At 39.9% G+C, this 22,543-nt stretch overlaps 1 non-coding gene across 1 annotated transcript; it reads left to right on the forward strand.

The window, feature by feature from the left end:
• The first annotated feature begins 22,111 nt into the window (after positions 1-22,111).
• Positions 22,112-22,218, forward strand: LOC141603038 (small nucleolar RNA R71). The gene has a single exon (XR_012524937.1). It is a non-coding gene; the product is annotated as a small nucleolar RNA R71 (small nucleolar RNA).
• The last annotated feature ends 325 nt before the right edge of the window (positions 22,219-22,543 follow it).

Below are 22,543 nucleotides of genomic sequence, written 5' to 3' on the forward strand. Positions count from 1 at the left end.
TGTAACCGCCCTGGTTGCCTTGTCCACCTCTGTTGCCCCATGAACCTCCCGGTCGGTTACTAGCAAAACTCTGAGTCGGCCCCTGAGAAAAATTCTCTAACCGAGCCCCTGAACCAGTGCCGGGCTTGTAGCTCGTGCATTCCCGTCTTTTGTGGCCTATCCCACCACAGTTGAAGCATGTAAGGTTAGAGTTGTCACTCACACTCCGACCTCCATTCTTTCCCCAGCCACGAGATCCTCCCGAAAAACCAGCTCCCCCAGAAAAAAAAACCTCAGCATGGCTAAAGTTCCCTTTCTTGTTGGCCGACTGGCTATTGTTTCCACCATCAGCCTTCCTCTTTTCAGCAGTAGTCCTCTCATCGATCTCTCTTGAGAGATCTACCATTCTCTCAGCTTGACCCGCTCTCAGGTACACTTTCTTGAGGTCAGTAGCAACCCCAGCTGGCATACGACTCACTATCTTAGCAGATAAACCCCTCTCAAAATGGAGAGCCAAACCTCTTTGTCCCAGCTGCATGTCTTCAACATAACGAGATAGCTCCGAAAATCGATGATAGTAATCAGTGACCGTCATCTCCTCAGTCATGGTGAAGGAATCAAAGTCGGATCTCATCTTGTGTCGTATATGCTCCGGCACAAACTGCTCTCCTATAGCACTCTTCAACCCAGACCAAGGAATAGCTCCTTCCGCCTGGTAATAAGCTCTAGCATCTTCTTTGACATTTTGCCACCAAATTGCAGCCTCACCTCTTAGGTAGTACACTACCTGCTCAACAATCATGTCCTCGGGGCACTTAACCATTTCCATGAGAGCTTCAATCTCACGGTGCCACTTCTCGAGTAGCTTTGGTTCACCTACCCCGTCATATGTGGGAGGGTTGAAGCGAGCAATGATGATGCTGAGCTGAGTTGCATCCATCGACTTCTCGTTCCCCTTTCCCACATTTTTGAGAGCTTCAAGGCGAGCCTCTTGTTGCTCAATCATGCGAGCAACCTCATCAAGAGTCATCTCCGAAGCTTGAATTTGCGCGGGAGTTCTTTTGGGCGGCATACTGAACTGACAAGAAACACGGAAACGTAAACACCAAAAGCCTACAACTCAAAACGTAATAACTTTCCGCCAAAAGAACACTCGGCCGAGTATACAACCATACTCGGTCGAGTAACGACTACTCGGTCGAGTATCTTAGATACTCGGTCGAGTATTCGACTCCAGAAGAGAACGTCAAAACCTCAAAAACAACACTCGGTCGAGTAAAACAACACTCGGCCGAGTAGCCACTACTCGGTCGAGTATACTTCTTACTCGGTCGAGTTATCACATACAATAGCTACTGGTAATCACTGCCAAACAATACTCGGTCGAGTGCTTGGTTACTCGGCCGAGTGCTCCCTACTCGGTCGAGTACCTGTCCTGCTCGGCCGAGTCACAGAGTAGACGGGTATACAGTATAAAGTTCACTATCATGCTCTCTATTCCCGCAACAAACACATAACATCAAGGACTTTAATGCCAATTAAAAATCACATCAGCCTACAATTCAAATATCAAGAACTTTAATGCCACGTTATAATCATATGAGCATACAAATCATGCATACGCTAACTCCAACATGACAAACATTCACACACCCGTCACATCCTCCATTTTTCCATCACCACATTTACAACTCTTAACACACACCTTCAACTATCACTATTACCAACATGCATCTTCACATACATATGCATACAAAACCTAACTCTCATCACACTTCCCCATGTTACCGGCTCGAGTTAGTGAGGGCCAATTTGCGACTCCGGGACGTCTCCCGAGTCTTTGCGGTAGCTCCAAACAACTCTCCGCGGGTTCATTTTATTTAGACTCCCTAGGTTCATTAAATTCATTTGTTTAGGTGCCGGAATCTTCGGCTCTGATACCACTTTGTAACACCCCCTCATACCAAAGTGCCTTACCAGGACCACCCTACCATGAAAGTGCGTTACCATCTCGGTTGCCCGAGGTTAGTACATATCAAAAGCGTCGGAACTGAACACATTTATTAAAGTACTGTAAAGTATAAAGTTTACAACATGCAAACCCAAATACTGTTTAACAAAGTACAACTCCAAAGTCTAACAATAAAGGAAATCCTACTAAGACTCAGACGGTGATGCTATGACCCGTGGTGGCAATTCTCCCAAGACAGTCCCCAAGCTCACACTAGCAATACCTGTCAAGCCTGCTCACTATCCCCGAATGGATCACCGCAGATTCCACAAACAACAACGGGGTCAGTTTTACTCAAATATTAAGACAAACAAACAGAGAAATCAACTGATCATCACCAATGCCCAATCATCCAATCTCCCACAGTAACCGACTACACACCAAAGTGTGTAGCCCTGCCAGATTACCCATCGCAACAGGTAACCCTCACCGCCAGTGGGTGACCGCAGCCGATCCCACCTAGTCCAGCTCCTCAACGAGCGACAACAATCCCTGACCCTTAATGTGCACATCCCCTCCCGTGGAGGGTTCCACGGAGGGCGAACTAGGGTGTGAAGCCACTCCCGCAAGTGACTCCACCACAATCACAATCACATGGCATCACAGCAATCTCAATCCCCTCACACCAACATCGTCACAACAATCTCCATACTCCGATGATCAACAGATAACAATAATCACATCAAACATGTCTTATAATGAACAGTAAACTGAGTAGGGAAACCCTACCTTAGAAATCAACAGTGGAATGAACTTGAACACTCAGAAAGGCTCCTCTACAAAGTCTTCTCCTATACCATAATCATATCACACAATTACACAATGCACAACCCCCATATTCCCAATTCCGTAAATGTACAGTAACCCCAACGAATACGAATAACATAAAAATAGAACTTACCAACAGTAAGATGAGGAACTATACGCAAGGACTCCGAATATTTCACAAACAACAAGGCTATGGGATGATTAGGGAGTGATTAGGGAGAGATTAGGGTTAAAGTAGAAATGATGAGGTTGAAATGATGTTTTGAAAACTGACGCGGGATATAAAATAATCTTATACACTCCCTAATCAAACCGTCAAAATAATACTCGCCAGACCGAATACTCGGTCGAGTAAAGTTATACTCGGCCGAGTATCCGCTACTCGGTCGAGTATTCACTATACTCGGCCGAGTATTCATCGGCAGAACCAAAACAACTCACAACAACAGCACTACTCGGCCGAGTAGGCTCTACTCGGTCGAGTAGTCACCAAAGAAAATTCGCAGTGTTACAGGTTATATTACTAGGATAGTTTAAATAAAGTTCTTGAAGGCTTTTGATTCGAGCGTCACGTGATTTATCCGCTCGTCTCCCCCTGCTACAGGACGAGCGTCCCGACCCCTTGGCCGCTCGGATTCCTTTCCAGTGCAACCGGCTTCTTCTTTCTCCATTCAAGATGCGCATATTTTTGAAAGACTAGCTAAAAGGAGACCCGCATGTTTTCTTGAGAGGAGCGATTTTTCAAGGACTTAATCGTCATTTAAGCCCTTAATAACCCTAATTTGTGCACCTAATCCCCACTAAAAATACCCCATTTGTAATAATCAAAGACCAAGCTCTCTTCACCAAGCTTCCACATTAAAAATTCCTCTTAGATTAGATTAGGAGTAGATTAGAATAGATTACTCTTTAATCCTTCCACAAATTACACATTAATCTTTTCTTAATTATTGTTCAAGTTTATTATTGGGTAATTGAAGATTATTGGATTATTATTGGAGAATTGACAACTCTTCAACAATCAATCAAGTTTCTTCTATTATTCTTTTCTTTATTATTTGGATCATCTTAAGTTGGTATAATTCTTTTACCCTTTACTCTTTATTGTTTATTTCCTCATTCTCTTATCATGTTTACACTTGTTGTGATGATTGACACCATTAATGACATGTTTACCATGATAACTAGTTTTGGGACCCGTGAGAATCACGGGTTTTTTTGTTTTAAGTTTCTTTGTTGGGTTTCCTTCCGTAAGCCTTTGTTTCGATTTTTCATTTTTCCCGTTTTTGTCCGTTTTGGATGCCCAATTGGTATTATTTTTTTGTCGTTATTTTCTCCTTTTCTGCTTTTTGGTTGGTTATGACTTATGAGAACTAACCCGTTTTTGAATTTCCGCTTTCATTTTAAAATTTGGTTGTATCTTTGTCGGTGAAACCAACACAAAACAACAGTCGTTCTTCATTTTTGCTCTCTCTATTGCTAGTCCCGTTTTTTGCCTTAGCTGTAGATCTCGCCAAGGTTAAATTGCCGTCAATCGGATCCTTTGGTCAACCGTTTTCTGTTCTTCCTTGCCATCCCCAGTTTAGATCATGGTATTTGTTGAGATGCATGAATAATTAATTAAAAGGTGAATAATTTTGTATGCAGTTATGTCAAAATTTATGAATACCAATTTATAACTACCAATAATTCGTGAGACTTCTATATTATAAAATTGGTTTAACAGTGTTATTTAATTTGCTCCAAAGTTTAAATTGTAATAAACAAAGAGAAATGTAGTAAAATACGCATTTGTAACTCATATAACTTGGCAACAAAACTAATTCTTTTTTTTTGTATGTTCATAGAAATTATTTTCTCTTATTTTTTTCTATTTGCAACCAACTATCTTAATATCGATGATTTACAACAATTGTGATTTGAAAATTTAAGTTGGGATAATAGAGAAAAAGTAATCGTGAGAGGGTTAAAATTTCCAAAATTCATAAGGTACGGAATTGGCCTAATTTAGTGCTCATATGCATTACAAATATTTGTCCATTGATAGAATATGAAAAGTTATGTCAAGTTTACACCAAATTTCACCTTGATGAAAATTTAATCACCAATTTATGTTTCAAAACTTCATTAAAAATACAAATACTTTGACTTAAATGGCAAAACATTGTTTATAAAATTGAATATTATACATGAAATGTATTAAAAAATTAAAAACCAAGTGAAAAGAATAGAAAACCATAAAGCTATAATAAACCAAATGTGTTAGATTGGAATTCATGAATAAGGGAATGAAAGTTACAAGAGCATAAACCATCACCTAAATTAATTACTCACATATATAATAAGAAAATACCCTTAGTTGATGTAGTCATTTGTTATCATAGTTTGAGAATTGTTACACTTTCGTATTGTTACCATGGAATTTTAAGTAGAACTTCAACATGAATGTATACAGATGTTTCTGCTTTAACGAAACTCAAAAAATTTAGAATTTTTTAGTGGCAATCAAATTAATCAAACAAAAAATATTAACCTAAATGAGGGCCAAATGGATCAAATGCTTAGTTGCAAGTGTCGAAACTCTTGACGCAAGTAAACCTGCAAATCCAAACACTTTTATTAGTAACTTAAAATCTCATATCGACAATACACCAATTAAAAAAAACTAATTAATACAAAAAAATTATATATTGAACTGTAAAATAATACTATATTGAATATTAAAACATTTTAAATGATAAATATAACTTCGTCAACCTAAATTAGCATATGAAAATATAAACATATTAATTTAAAAAAAAAACTAATAAACGAAAATATTGGCAAAGAGAATATGATATTGAAAGAGGGAGAAAACTTGTATATTTATACATTTTTTAAGATATTAAAGATTTTGATACGCCTCTTCCCATTCCCCAATATTAAAACATAAAAATGAGTAAATTAAAAATATGAATTTATGAGTTTAAAATTTGTCAAATTAATATAAAGATTCTTTAACTATGTGATTAATGAGTTATTAATTAATTTTTCATTCTCTTGACTTCTACTAATGTAAATACATAATTAAACAATAGGTAAAGATGGAAGATGAAAGTTTATGTAGACATAAGTAAAAAGAGTTTAGTGTTAGAATGAGATGATGTCACGTGTCCTTTACTTAGATGCTCTACATACTTTTTTTTATATTATTGTACGTATAGAAGAGTGAATTAAATTAATATTGTGTCATAATAAATTATTTGTATGTCACATTGTGGCTGAATAGAATCCTAAACCAACGGTTGCGTCGAGGGACTCTCCGAACTGGCCATGTTCGGCAACTGTGTGAAGGTCAAATTGGGGGAAGATGATATTTTGAAGGTTGTGTAGGTAGTAAATTCACGTGGGTTGGCTAAAAGAAGCTAGATTAGAGGGGATTAAGAAGGTAAGAAAGGGGGTGTTAAGAAATGACGGGCAAACATGGTATATGTCGATTGTGGGTAGGAAACGATAGCTAGGTTCACGGTATGTGAAAATGGCGACCTGGGATTTTTATAATGCAAGGTGACATTTAGTCTATGTCTGCATGGCTTTTAAGGTGGTGACGTGGGATTTTCGTAATCTAAGGTGTCATTTAGTCCAGGTCTACCTGGCCTTTAATGGTTACCCTTTTAATATAATTTATAGATGATATAGGACGGTGTTAGTGGAAAACATGTCTGCGTGTCAATAGTTAAAGGCTGACGTTTACCTAGAATGTCCTACGTGGCTTTTTGCAAACCTACATGGCTTTTTCCAAGCCTACGACGTGGCTTTGTCTATGTGGAGTTTATTACTCATTTTAGGGGAGACTTTTAATTATATTTATATATAAGTGAGTAGTCTCTTAACTAGGATTAGTAGGTAATTAGGGGAAACCAACATGGGATTAATCATGCTTAATCTAATATGTTTTCATAATTAAATTACTTGCTTGTTGTGATGTCAACCTATGCACATGTTATGTTTGATGAAATGCTAAGCCTATGAATCCTTGCATTTTTACCCATCTCTTATCTACTCAACAAGACTTGTAAGATATAAACCAACTCGAGTCTTGTTAGACCATGCATAGAAGTTGAATAGGAGGAAATTAAGACGACTTATAGGTGTTGTACAATCTAATCGATTCGGCTCCGAGACCCAACTCTTCCTATGAACCGTAAGACTTAAACCAACTCGGTTCCTTTACTACATTAATTGCTTGCAACTTTGTAAACATGTTTGTATGATCAACACCATGAATCCCCTATGACCCCATGACATCCTAGTGCTTTTAGTCATTTGTTTACATTTCTTAGTTCATTGTTTTCTTTACTTTGTTACATTCATTAGTTTAGAATACAATTACAAACCCCATCAATTGTGACACTAGCATAAATTGAGATAGATAGACTTAGAACCCAAAGCACACCGTCCCATGGATCGACCTCGACTTAACCACTAACTAGTTGTTTGTTGAGAATTATAAATGTGTTTGATTGAGAGCCCCAACGACACACTTCATCAATATTCTGTGACGATTTCCGAATTTACTTTGGAATCGACACGAGGAGTTGTTTTGCAGGAACCGTTACTTGAATCCGTAACTTTTGACCATGTTTTATTCTTGCCCGGTCGAGTAAAGGTATCTACTCTATCTTGTAGCCCTCATTCGATCTAGTTAGGAAGCTATTATGTCGAAAACGTTGGTTTTGCCAGCGAAAACTCGACCGAGTAGCTCCAACTCGATCGAGTAGAGGCCACTCGATCGAGTAAGTGAACAGTACCCGGGTTGAATCGGTTTCTTATACCCTTTTTCCATCCTTTTTCTCCCTTATTCTTCATTCAAACAGAACCCTAAAACTCTTAATCTCTCAAGTTGCTCTCAACCTTGTGATCTTATGCTTGAATCTTGTGTTTTCCCTTGCTTAATTCGTTCTTTTGTTTGCCAATCAATCAAGGTATGAATGTTTATCCTATTTTTGTGTTTTTGACTAATTAGAAGCATGTAGGGTGTTGGTATTTGCTGAAAAATTGATTTATATGTGCCAAATCTTGCTTGTAATTGTTGTACTATAATTTATTTGCTTCAATTTGTTGATTATTGATGTTAGTTATGCAAAAATTGAATCAAAAAAGGGGGATTATATGACTCGAAATTTCTAGGGTTTGAGATTTTAAATTGGGTTTTGGTTGTCTTTTGTATATAAAAGGGGGAAAATTTGGTGATGTATGTTGTATGTATCATGTTTAGAGTTGATTTTGATGAATTTTACTCAAAATTTTGTCTTGAAACTCTGTCTTAAAAGTGCCCCAAACTGAAATTCGTCTTACACTTTTGTGAAACTTGTCTAATTGTGAAGCTATTTTGAAGGTTTACTTTTCAAAATTAGTAGTTGTGTTGGTAATTGATGCTATACTTGTCATAATTTTTACAGTTGTGAGATCATCTGATGATAAATTTGAGAGTTATAATTATAATTTCTGGATTGTTTGGTGAAAGTGTGTACGTAGAAACTCTTTTCCATGATCATAAATGAATGTTTTATATGTCTTCAAGTATATGTGATATGTGAATCTAAGATTGTGTTACAAAATAGATGCCGAGACCAACTGTGGGAACCCGACAGAGCAAAAGGGGGAGGGCTTCTGAACCTGAGGTAGGAGAGGGGAGTGGGGGACCTATGGTCTCAGCAGTACCCGAGTACCCGTCTGTTGTCTTTGTGGACTTTACACAAAGGGATAATTTTGTTGCCTTACAGAGACGAAAGATGAGACCCACCCGTTGTATCGACACAACTCTTTTGACTAACTTGGGGATTGAGACTGATGTTAGGCATATCTTTGAGACTTTGGGGATAACTGGACTGTACTGCCGCCGAAAACAATCTTACGCTTTTCTGACCCTTGAGTTTATGAGTTCATTTAAGTATGATGCGGTGGAGCAAACCGTTGAGTTCCGCCTTATGAACACAAGTTTACTTCTCACCATGGACATGTTTGCTACCCACCTTCGCCTTGCTAAACCCGCCAAGGGAGCTCTCAGGAACATCCCGTCTTAGTGTGGGGTTAGTAGCCTTATGCCTTGCTTTACCGGCAAACCCGGTCCCACTTCGAGTAACATGATTAACGATGTCCAACATGTCACCTTGAAGATCTTCCTCCGTGCCTTGACCTTTTTGCTTTATGAGAGGAAGGATGTGAGCAAGCTTAACTCACACGAGTTGATGTTGCTGGTGGCGTAACTTAGCCCCACCCGATCTCAGAGAGTGACCTTTAGTGCCCCTGACATAGTGTGAGCCAATTTAGCCTTGATGGCCTCAGCTGACACCCGTTTTCTATGTTGTGGTGCCTTTGCCACTCGGTTGGCAGAGAGGCCGACTACCTTTGAGGCCTCCTCGGCCTCTACCCCCTTACGCCCTATGGTGCCTACCTTGGACCGAGAGTACTTCCTCGACCAGAAATTGTTAAGAACATTGGAGGGTGGTGGGTTGGCATGGAGAGTGTGGGGTATGAGTTGGATACGTATACGTGCTCCTGAGCATCTTCCAGCGACTAAGCCTTTACTGGCGGCAGTGGTAGCTGCCGATTCTGACAAGGAGGAGGAGGAGGAGGAGGTTCCTGAGAGGCAGGTGTACCTCATTGACCCAGATATCCTGTAGGTGATGCCCGAGCCGAGGAAGGGGGACCAGGTGAGACTTGAGGATGCCCAGCCTAGAGTGGGGAGAGGACCACGTCGAGTGAGGGAGAGGGTAGCTGAGACCCAGCCGGAGCAGCTAATACCTCCACAGTACCAGTACCCTGGTTATCCTCCTTTCTACAGCCCGGAGATGAGAGTGAGCGAGCTCACAGAGATGCTGTCTTCTACCTTGACACTCCAGATCTCCATGATACGGCATTTGTGCTGGGCATCGAGACTGAGGGAGCTCAGCCGGTGTGGTGGCGAGGCATTGGGGTCGACAGTGGAGTTTTTCACTCTTTCGGCGTGGAGAGGTCTACTTGGGAAGAGCCCCGGTCATATCCATATGGTTGCTTGGCCCCATGGCGTATGGGCGCAGATGCTAGTGTTGGTGGAGTGGCAGGTTATGATGCAGCTGGAGCGGGCACGTCAGGCGGTGCTGGTGGTGATGAGGTGATGGATGATCAGGATGCGGAGTGATGACACTGCTTTTCTTTCTTTTATATATCGTTTCATGGATTTGTAGTGGATAGTATTTGTGGTGTTGGTAGTACTTTATCAGATTTTGGTATGTATGGTTGGCCATAAAGCCTTATTTTGAGTACTTTTACATTATTTATGCAGGACTTTGGAGTCGGGGAGACGTCCCGACCCATGTTTATATGATTGTTTGGTTTGACATGGCTTGCTAAGTGAATTTTTTACCTGTGGCTACTCGATCGATTGCCCCTCACTCGATCGAGTAACTGCAGGTGTAACACTTGAGGGGTGTTCTGATCTCAGCCTACTCGATCGAGTAGCTGATGAACTCGATCGAGTAAGCTCAACTCGATCGAGTGCCTAACCAACTCGATCGAGTAGCACTATTACAACTACTTTTCGTTTTGAATCATGGTTGAATCATCATATCTTTAAGTGTTTTTTTATTATTTCTTGTTGTGGGTTCCTTGTATCACTATTTACCTTCAACGGTGGTGATATCATTGTCTGAGGTTGTGCGATGTATACAATTTCCAACGTTATGCATATAAATTAAGATGATAAAGCATGTTGTTTCTGGTTATGTGAGATTCAATGGTTGCATATATATATATATATATATATATATATATATATATATATATATATATATACACACACACACACACACACACATATCTATCACGTAAGTCCTGTTTACGTAATGTCAAGGAAGTGTCGTGGCTGTCATGAGTCGAACATGCATATTGGTTAACTTGTACAATTTTCGGTGGTATTCATATAATTTTGTATTCTATATCAAGCTACCTTAGAGAAGTAGTGTACAATGATTATAATGTTGTTGCATAACTGGTGTGAGCATATAACAATTAATAGATGACTTGTGTGTTAGTTGGTGTGAGACACGATTTCAGTGATTTTAAATTCATTCAAGTTAATTTGTGTAATGTCAAAGGTATGAGGGAAGATTGCATTATGGTTGTGAGTAATGTCAATGTGATATTTACGTGTTTGTTGTGGGACAGGAAAGTTGTTTGATGGTGAACTTCGGGGACGAAGTTCCTTTTAAGAGGGGAAGAGTAATGTCGCAAAGGAAAAATGACGTAATTATAACAATTTTACAGTATTTTTGGTGGTATTTTCAAGTATGTGAATGATTGTTTGAATAGTTTTATAGTGGTTATTGTGCAATTGAGTAAGAATTTATAAATGTGGAATAAAATAGCATGTTGTTGATATTATATTTTCAGTAATTATTTGTTATGTTGGGATGAGAATTGGATGTTATTAGCAGTAGTGGAGTTACTATTAGTAGAATTATGTTGTGGTTAAAGTAATAAAGTGGAATGAATAATGTATTGTTGCGAATCTGTGGTAGGACCGTTGTTTTGTGTATTTGTAACTGGTAATCGTTGTCAGGTAATGGATGAAATTATAGTATGATAGTTGTGTTGGTGTACGTTTGAAAAATTTCAAGTGGTAATTGCAAGTGACAGTCGAGTTAGTCGTTCATGTGATTAGTATGTGTTCAGTGATTCAAAAGGAAGTTAGTGGTTCATTGAGGGTCGTGTTGTGTGTTGTGTGCTAAGGCGAACGATGATGATGAGGTCTGATGAACATACGTAGGGGGATGGCATTTCTAAACGATAATGTTCACCTGTGTCGGGTAAACGGCGGTGTCTATTTTGGTTCCTTTGTCTGGTGTTGCGGGGAGGATGAGTCGAACTTCGGGGACGGAGTTCTTTTTAAGGGGGGAAGACTGTAATACCTGCCCTTTTAGGGACCCGTTGACCGTCCTTAGACACTGATCTTGACAGTGGGGAAACCCCAAGAGGGATGACTTTTGACGTGATAAGCTTTGAGTGTGTGGTACTCGATCTAGTCGACGCTACTCGATCGAGTAGCTTGGGAGCTCGATCAAGTATGGGTCACTCGATCGAGTAAGTTAGTTACTCGATCGAGTAACAGGTTTATAGTGCGGAATTATAAATCGTGTTTGGTGAAACCGCAAATCATTTTCGCCTCTCTTCCCTAAACCTAGATGTCGTCTCTTCTTGTTCCCTTCACCATAGTTCCTTTCTTGTGAGGTCCTTGAGGATTCTTATGTCATGGGTGATGAGTCATAATTATATACATATTTATGCCTCCCCTTAATTACTTTTGATACGGTTTTCGTGCTAGTTTATATCATTTACATGTCTTTTATGCTAGAATGTCGATACTTCCGCCTTTTGATGTTTAATGCAGGAATGATGCATTTGAGGAGCAAAGGAATGAAATGTGCATCGCGGAGTGAGCATTAAGGGATACACGAAGCATGGCACGAGAATCCATAAGAATGAAGGAAGAGAAGTTAAGAAGAAAACACGAAGAAAAGAGCTTCTTATCATTAGTGCCTCCTTTTAAGAGCCATATCTCGAGTTCTACAACAGATTTTCAAGTGATTCCAATTGGAGGTGAAAGATTATCTTCTTTGCTTTCCAACGCCGCAAAAATCGCTTTTTTCTGACAAGTAACGAAGCAATGGCGGTCGTTTGAAGTTCAGTGCGCGAAGCAGGAAATTGGTGCCTCGATCGAGTCACCCTAATCAACTAAATTTCGCAATGTCGAGAGTTGGGTGTTCTTGAACTTTGGTGCCTCGATCGAGTCACCTCTCGACTCGATCGAGGAACCAGCGTGCTCGATCGAGTCACCTCTCGACTAGATCGAGGCACCTCTTCGACAGATGGCGGTGTTTCAAAAGTTGTTTCTAAGGTCAAGCCAGCCGAGCCCATAACTATTGCACTACCTTTTCCTCATCGACAACAAAAATCCAAGCTGGATAAACAGTTTGGAAGGTTTATGGAGGTAGTAAAGAATCTTCAAGTGACAGTGCCATTTACTGAATTGGTAACTCAAGTGCCGGCGTATGCTAAATTTTTAAGAGAAATCTTATCAAAGAAGCGGTCTTTTGAAGAAGTGGAGACAGTAGAATTTACTCAGGAGTGCGCGGCCGCATTACAAGCTACCTCACCACCAAAGCTTAAGGATCCAGGGAGTTTTTCTATTTCTTGTCATATTGGTAGTATAGCTATTGATAGAGCCCTTTGTGATTTAGGGGCTAGTGTTAGTGTCATGCCGTATTCAATTTGCAAAAAGTTAAATATGGGTCAACTCCGTATTACTAATATGACCTTACAAATGGCCGACAGATCTTTAAAGAAACCTATGGGTGTCTTAGAGGATGTGCCCGTTAGAGTAGGGAAGTATTTCATTCCAGTTGAGTTTATTGTTATGGATATGGCTGAGGACTCTCAAGTACCCATCATTCTTGGTAGACCATTCCTTCACACTGCAGGAGCACTTATAGATGTTAGGGATGGTAGTCTAACACTAAGAGTTGGGGATGACACTATTAGATTTGTTCTTGATAATACTTTAAAATGTCCTCCTGATTTAAAAGTTTCTTGTCATATGATTAATGCTCTTGATCCTACTTTTGATGATTGTCTTGCTTTATGTTTTGATAGGAATCCATATGACGCCCCTGCTGCTGCGTCATATCCATGGAGCAAGGAAGTGGATGAAATAGGGAAGCTTATTTATGGAGAAGATCCTCCTCCTGAGATGGTTTACAGCTATGATGAGAATGTTGATATAAAAGCTGAGTTGGAGGCTTTGGAAGCTGAGATTTTCAAAAAGGAGTCAGTTAGAGTTTTTTTATGAAACTTCTATGACATACGAAGTGCCTTATCTCCTTCCTCAAGAAGATGACCTGAAGAACGATGAACATTGCTCTTATTTTACATTAGATTTTGAGTTTGATGAGCCAGGACATTTTACATTGTTTTTATTCTTTGCTTGGACTTTTTATTGGTGATACTTATGCTTGTGTGTAGCACATGCACTACTTTTTGATTTACTGTTACGAGCTTTAACTTGTATTGATTATGATTCGTGTGCGGATTTATTTTAAATGCAGGAAGTTGCTCATCCAGATGGTTCCTTGATCGAGTAAGACGAGGCTCGATCGAGTAACCACACTTTTGGGTTTATTTCATAGCCAGACGATGATAGGAATTGCGCGGTTGATTATTTTCCCTTATTTTTGCACCTGGTTTGGGGGAAATTCTAAGCTCTTACCCGGTATTCTCTTCCCTTGTACCTTCTTTAATTGTATTATTGATCGGTCTGTTTCGTATTCACAAATAAATAGATGTGGTCGTTGGTCACGGTCGAATCAAAACACAATTTATAGCTTAACAAGCAACTCTACAATTAGTAAAGAGGCAAGTAAAGGTCGGATCCCAAGGGACGGGAGTTGAAATGAGATTTCTATTGTAACTAGTGGTGTCTAAGGGGTGTCACAAATTGGGTTGATGTAGAAGGTTACTAAACTAGAATAACAATGAAAATAAACAAGCAAGATGAATAAAAAAGGGTGTAAACAGTTGATTAAAGGCACTAGGGTGTCATGGGATCATAGGGGAATCATGGGATATGATCATACAAACATGTTCTCAAATTATAAGCAAGCAATTATTGTTGTGATGGATTGAGTTGGGTTATATCTTACAATCCTAGGAAAGTTTGGGTCCCGGAGCCGAATCGATTAGATTGTACAACACCTACAAGTCGACTTAATCTTCCCTACTCAACAACATGCATGGTCTAATGAGACTCAAGTTGGGTTATGTCTTACAAGTCTCATTGAAAAGATAGGAGATGATAGTAAATGCAAGGATTCATAGGCTTAGCATTTCATCAAGTATAACATGTGCATGAGTTGAGATCAAAACAAGCAAGCAAATAAAGCATGAAAGCATATTAATTTAAGCATGAATCATTCCCCATGTTGGTTTCCCTAATCACCCATTAACCCTAGCTAAGAGACTACTCACTCATTATCATGTTGATCATGCTAGCAAGGTTGTCAATCATACTAACAATATGAAACATGATGAATAAATGAAAGTAATTAACAATAATTAAAAAGGGATTAAGAGATTATACCTACTAATGATTCCAATAATAAAGCAAGAATAATAGAAGTACTTGAATGCTAGATTGAGAGGTTGTCAATCTCCCAATAATAACCCAAATAATCTTCAATTACCCAAAATAAAGGATGAACAAAAGAGAGATTAAAGAACTAAAACTTGGATTAAAACTTGATTAATACTTGATTACAATATTGAAGAGAGTTTTGATTGATATTAACTACACTAATTATTGATAAGAAGAACATGCTCCTCTAATTAGCCTAATGGGGTATTTATAGTGAAAATTAGGGAGGATGCATTAGGGTTAACTAAGGGCTAAACTAGTAATTACACTTTTAAGTTGAGCAAGGAGGACCCGGTATTTCTCGAGAGAAGGGCTTCTCTTTTCGTAGCTTGAAGAAGGCAATCCGTCTTTGTGAAGAAATCCGGGCGGAATAAGGTCGGGACGGCCGGATTTGGGCGATGGAATCCGAGCGGATTCTAGGGAATCCGGACGGATTGTTGAGGGGGAATCCGAGCGGATTCGCAAGGGACGCTCGGTTGTGCGGGGGCCGGACGGGCGGATTGCTTTGGCAATCCGCTCGGATTGTCGATCAAAGATAGTAACTTCTTCTTTTTCTTCCCTTTTCTTCATAAATTCCTTGGGGATTTCCTTGGGGACTCAAGGATCTTTCCTCAACATTGCTCTTCTACTATGATATGTACAAAGGCCTTCTAATCTTGTCTCTCCTTGATGCTTGGTCATTGGATTCGATCAATTTAGTCTTGTTTTGCCATGAAAATGCAAGATTCTTACTCCTTTCCTACCAAGGGATCAAAATCTCAAAGAATATGCAAAACAAAGAACTAAAGATAAGAAATGACCCAAATAAGCACTAAAAAGCATGGAAACAAGGCTAATTCGGGGGCTAAATATGCGCCAATTATGGTCACATTAAATATCCCCAAACCGAACCTTTGCTCCTCCCGAGTAAAGAGGTGACAAAGACTAGGGCCAATACTAACCTATCCTAATAATATAGCCGATATGAGACAATTAGCGGGTCTCACTCCGCCCCTTCAACTCACAACAAGACAACCATGAGGTAGGATGCCTTCTTGCAAGGCAAGGTGGGTCTTGCCAAAATGGCGACACATCCAAACATTAAAGCACACAAAAACACATAATGGATGCATCTACAAAAGAATAGCCACTTTCCTCATCTATGTGGCGGAAATTATCTACAAGGGAAGCAATTCAAGGGTACACAATCCTTCATAGATGCAATTTGTTCAAACTTTCTTAGGAGTCTATTTTTGCTCCTCTTTTCTTTTGATGCATTTTTGCAAACTTTCTTTCACTTTTCATTTCATTGAACTCAAATTGATTTCTTTTTGTGCCCATTCCCTTTGATGACAAAAATGTGGTAGAACATGGATGATGGTTGTATGCATGGTTTCAAGGGTCACCTTGGAATAAACGGTAGACAAGGAGTTATCACACCACAAGGTACTCTTGACTAGGCCTTAATCCATGGGTCAAAAGATACTAGCATGACACATCCTAGGGTGTTTTACAAGTATTCTAACAAGCAAAGTCTTAAGAAGAAAAAGCATCTACTAGGGCCTATATACACTTGTCAAGCTTCCCAAGTAGACGGTTTCGCAAAATTTTTCTAACATGCAAACTATATGCCATGATGCAACTACCATATAAACATCTTAATGCATATGATTCTACCAACTAATATGACAAACAATCTAAATGCAAGTCCTAAGTTCACATTGTTGTACCGCATCAATCAAAATGAAGCCACATAGTCATTAACATAAAGAGGAAAAAGGAGATTGGAAAGATCATACCATGCGGTCTTCAATATCCTCATGTCTCGGATGTGGCGTAGTCAATCAATGTGAACAAGGATAAAACAAACACAATATATACAAGACAATATATACAAAGGAAATGAACTTGTTTTTGGGTTTTTCAAATTTTTTCAATTTTTATGATTTTTGAAATAATAGCTAAATGTTAGAATTCCCATCCCCACACTAATATGGGCATTGTCCTCAATGGCCAAAATGATGGAAATTATGGAAAGATGATGCATGATTTCTACACTAAATGCAATTCTACACTAAGTTACACTACATGATGCATGGTTTTTGTTTTGACGGAGAGGATAATTTAGATTACCTCCCGTTGCGTATGCATTAACTTCCCCAAACCGAGTGAGACACTATTGCTAATGTCCAAGGATGGGTATAGTTCATGCATACACTATGCTTATGCATGAAACTAGTTTGTCATTTTGGATTTTACAAATGGGAACAATAAAATAAGAACACCTCAATGGTACCGAGGTGTGAGTCCTTTGATGTTGCTAGGACTACTCCAACAATGATCAAAATGAAATAAAATACAAAGAGACAAGACACAAACCATGGGAGTGTAGGAGTCTCCAAGGCTTGCTAGTCTTCCATCATGCTATCATCATCACCACTTCCCTCATGAGAAGTGGTCACATTGCCACTTTCCTTGTCATTTGCTTCTTCACTTTCTTCCTCATCTTCCTCTTCACCATCCCTTTCTTCTTCACTTGCTTCTTCCTCAATATTATCATCAACTTCTTCATCATTTCCAACAACCTCATTGTCTCCCACCACGTCCCTAGATGCACCCGGAAATAAGACTTCTCTATCCGCCCAACTAGGCAAAGGACAAGATGGATCAAGGAGTCCTTGCCTAGCTAGATGTAGGAGGGGTGGATATTGAGCCAAATACGCATTTTTCCGATCTTCATGGGCTTGCTTGTGCATTGCTTGCATGAGGAGAGTCACATAGTCTTTCCCAATTTCAATTCCTTCCGGTTTGAACTCTTCATACTCAAAGAGGTAAGGTGGTATGACAATGGAAGAGGAGGGAGCTTCAAGATCACCCTTTTGTTGTTGAATGATATACTCGGCTTCTTCGGAAAGGGGAAGTAGATAATTGGTCCGGTGGACGCTTAGGCGACAAATCTTCGAGGGCAAGGTGAACGATCTAGCTTCACTAGTTAACCATCCATATTTAGTGTCAAGGGGGTTATGAGCAACCCACTTGAACTTGTGAATCATAATATGCATATTAATAAGATGGCCACCTTCCTTTGCTTTGTACTTCTTATCCTCATTGAAATTAGGATCAAAGTGCTTGGCTAGAAATGTGACTAGGCCGCCATTGACAATAACGGTTGTGCCCTTCTTCCCATTATCAACATTAAGCCATCTTTCTACCAAGAGCCTCAGAGAATTGTAAGGCTTGGTATGAATTCTTCCGATATTCAAAGCCGATTCAAGGAGAATAAAGTCAAGTCTTGTGAAATGATTGGTGTATTTCCTAGCAATTATGGTATTTCCCACAACCTTGTGCCATACTCTTATGCCCGGATGATGGACCAAAAGAGCACGACATGCATGAAAATCCTCAAATTTCTTCCCGGAGATTGCCTCCCAAAGAGGCTCGGGGTCATACTTTCCATAATGCTTAAGATAACTTGATTCATCACTAAAACCCAAAATTTCACCCAATTCCGTAAAGGTAATGCGTCTACTAACATTAGCTAGACGAAACTCGAGATTTTCTCTATTCTCAACTTTGGTGACTTTTAAAGAACTTAAGAATTCCAAGACAAGGGAGGGGTATGTCAATTCCTTTGTTTCAAACAATTTCTCCAACCCATGGCTTTGAAAAAGGCTTTTGTTTGTTCAAGAACACCCAATTTTTCCAAGGCATCTTTACATATGAATTTGGTGGATTGAATAGATTTCATAGCAAACTTGACAAAGGTATTTCTATGGGTATCGGAAATAAAAGTTACCTCCGGATAATGCAAAAGTTGATTAATTACCGGAGTAGAAGGTGTTGATGGTCCCATAGAAGGTTGTTGTTGTTGTTGCACTTCCAAGTTTGGTGTTGCCACCACCATAGCCAAAGCTTTCTTTGTTTGAAGAGCCTTTTGCCTTTGTGAGAGTGCCTTAGCCTTTGGTGCCTTTGTTGCCTTTGTTGCACCCTTAGTCCTTGCCATTGATGAGCTTAACCAAGAAAAGAGTGAAAAATCTTCAATTTGTAGGATGCCCAAATCGATTTGAAGGTGAAAGGCTTTGCCTTTATGAAAACAAAAATCGACTCAAAGGTTGAAGATTTTGTTCTTGGTTTTGGTTTTTGTTGAAGAAGGAGTGATTAATTTGTTGTTGGAAGGGTGGTTTGATTTGTTTTTGTTGAATGTTGTTGAGGGTTTTTGTTTTTATGATGGAGGGGATGAGGGTTTTGATGTTGTGGGTAGTGTTTATGAATGAATGAATGAATGAAGGTGGGAGGGGTTTTAAAGAGGCCAAAAATTTCAAAACAGCAGGGGCAATCTGTGCGGATTAGGCTCAATCCGTGCGGATTCTGCTTCTTCTACCTTTGCAAAAGCTCGCCTAAAGACGGGCGGATTTGGTACAATCCACTCGGATTTGCTGAACACGGGACGGGCGGATTTCTCCAAAGACGGACGGATTTCTGTCCAGAGAAATTTGCTTGTTTTTCTCAGCTGCAAAGACGGGCGTCTTTTTCCCAGGACGGACGGATTCTGCAGGACAGGCGGATTTTCAGGAATCCGCTCGGATTCTTTAACAGTCAAGAAAATTTCAAAATTCAGCTCAGTTCAGGACGGGCGTCTTTTCTGCAGGACGTTCGGAATGCATAAGACGGGCGGATTCTTGGGAATCCACTCGGATTCTTCCTCTGTGTACACGGATTCAGTTCCACCCGTGCACAGCGCTTTCCCTTTATCATTCTTCCATTCTTTCTTTCAAGTCTTGTGTTCTTCTTTGTGGGGGCACTACTAAGGCATGGATAGCCTAGGCAATTGCCATCCCCACACTAAGGTAAAGCACTACACATCAATTGAAATTGTTAGTCCCTCCCTCACTTCTCTCTTTCATGACAATTATTTTGATCAAAGTAAATAAAAATCCAAAGATGACAAAAATGCAATACAAGAATTGAAATGTAAGTTAGGGAGTTAGAAATATTTACAAGTGGTGGTTTAGGGAGGACTCCACCAAACTCTCATTCTTGATGAGATGTCAAGGGGGCATGTTCAAGGTGTTGTTGATGTTGCTCAATACCTTGAAAAAGTAATCAAAAGCTTGTTCATTATTATGGTAGAGGTCCTCAATAGACCGTGGCCCTTGTTGTTGATCATGATCGATGGCATGCCCAATGTAGGGATTAAAAATCCCTTCAAACTCGTCGTCCCAAAGACCACAAACTTCATTGAGTTGATCATTGAAAATCTCTTGCTTAGATGGAGACAACTCTCCCAATTTCTTCTCTTGGCCAATGAGGCCATCCTCTTCTTCCTTGGTTGATTTTGATGAGCTTTGCAAGCTCTCCTTGTCATAATTCACTTGCTCTTTGAATGGAGCATCTTCAACTTTCTTCCTCCATTGGAGTTCCGATTTCTTCCTTTCATCTTTTCGGCTATAATGATCAATCATGAAACACGGCTCATGCAAACGAGGAGCTCTCATAGTCTTGTCAAGATTAAAAGTTATGCTTTCATCTCCCACTTCTAGAGTGAGCTCTCCATGTTTCACATCAATCACCGCACCGGCGGTGTGTAGGAAAGGTCTTCCTAGGATGATTGGAATGTTGGAATCTTCCTCCATATCAACAATGACAAAGTCCACCGGGATGAAAAACTTCCCAATTCGCACAGGACATCTTACCATATCCCTAACGGTGTCTTCGTCGATCTATCGGCCATTTGGAGTGTGATGTTGGTGCATTTAAGCTCTCCCATCCCCAACCTTTTACTTACCGAGTACGGCATGACACTCACACTAGCCCCTAGATCACATAAGGCTTTGTTGATCGTTGTGTCGCCAATGGTACACGGTATTGAGAAGCTTCCCGGATCCTTTAACTTTGGAGGTGAACTCCCTTGAAGTATTGCACTACTCACCTTAGTGAAGGCGATAGTCTCAAGTTTCCGGATCGACTTCTTCGTTGTGAGGATATCTTTCATATACTTCGCATAGGCCGGAACGTGATTGATTAATTCCGTGAAAGGAATTGAGACTTCTAAATTCTTCACAATTTCCATGAACTTTCCAAGTTGATCATCAAATTTGGGCTTGACTTGACGACTTGGAAAAGGAAGTCTAATCACAATGGGCTCCTTCTCTTTGGCCTTGTCTTCACTTTTCTTTGAACTTTCTTCTTTTGTTGATTCTCCATCTTTGGAGTTTTGCACAATTTCTTCCTTTTCACTAGATTCCACAACTTCATCCTCAACTTGCTTCTTCGGTGCTTCATACCTTGTACCACTTCTCAAGTGAATGACACTAACCGTTTCATGTCTAGGGGGATTACTTTGAGGTGGTAATTGCCCCTTTTGTCTTTGTGAGCTTGAAGATGCTAGTTGAGTCAATTGTGTTTCCAACATCTTGGTGTGAGCTAGAATGTTGTTGATGGTGGTTTCCTTTGCTTGGCTATCTTTTTGCATTTGGGTGAAAAATTCTTGTTGATTCTTTTGCATTTGGAGGACCGCTTTTTGGACATCAAAACCTTGGTCATTTTGGTGATTGTATGGATTTTGATTTTGGTAACCTTGGTTTTGATTGTAAAAGGGTCTTTGATTTTGGTTTCTCATGGGTGGTGGAGTGTATGTTGTTTGAGGGTTTTGAACATTTTGGCTTTTGTATGAGAGATGTGGATGGAACTTGGTGTTCTCATTGTAAAAATTGGAATAAGGGGTACCACTCTTGTAAGCTTGGAAAGCATTAACTTGTTCGGTTGTTCCCCTACACTCACTTGGGTCATGACCCAAAGTTCCACAATTCTCACATATCCCACATGGGATTGATGAGGATGCCGTCATGGCATTGACATGATGCTTCGAGGATTTTGAGTTTTCCTCAAGTCTAGCCATAGCTTGTTCAAACTTCAAGTTGATTGTGTCAATGTGAGCACTAAGTTGAGCACCCAATTGAGTAACGGAGTCCACTTCATGCTTTCCTCCTCTAGTAGCCTTGCGAGGTCTACTATATTGTGAGTTATGGACCGCCATTTCCTCAATCTTGTTCCATGTTTGATTGTCATCAACTTCGGTGAACATTCCATTTGATCCCATATTGAGAATGTTCCTAGAATCTTCATATAAACCATTCCAAAATTGTTGCACCAAAACCCATTCGCTAAGTCCATGGTGAGGACATGAGCGATAAATACCTTTAAACCGCTCCCAAGCTTCATACAAAGACTCTTCATCCCTTTGCTTAAAACCCGTAATTTGAGCTCTTAGCATGTTGGTCTTTTCCGGTGGGTAGAATTTTTTGTAGAAAGCTAGAGCCAACTTCTTCCAAGAATCTATTCCAAGGGTGGCCTTATCAAGGCCCTTCAGCCATTGCTTTGCGGTGCCGATTAAGGAAAAAGGAAATAAGACCCATCTAATTTGGTCTTGAGTCACGCCCGTTTGAGAGATAGCATCACAATAATCGCAAAAGGTTTCCATATGAGAATGAGGATCCTCACTAGGCATCCCCCCAAATTGGCTCCTCTCAACTAGTTGGATGAAGGCGGACTTGGCAATAAAATTTCCGGTGAGATGTTGTGGTGTAGGAGTACCATTT

Source organism: Silene latifolia, chromosome 9, assembly GCF_048544455.1.
Source record: "Silene latifolia isolate original U9 population chromosome 9, ASM4854445v1, whole genome shotgun sequence".
In the NCBI taxonomy this organism is placed as follows: Eukaryota; Viridiplantae; Streptophyta; class Magnoliopsida; order Caryophyllales; family Caryophyllaceae; genus Silene; species Silene latifolia.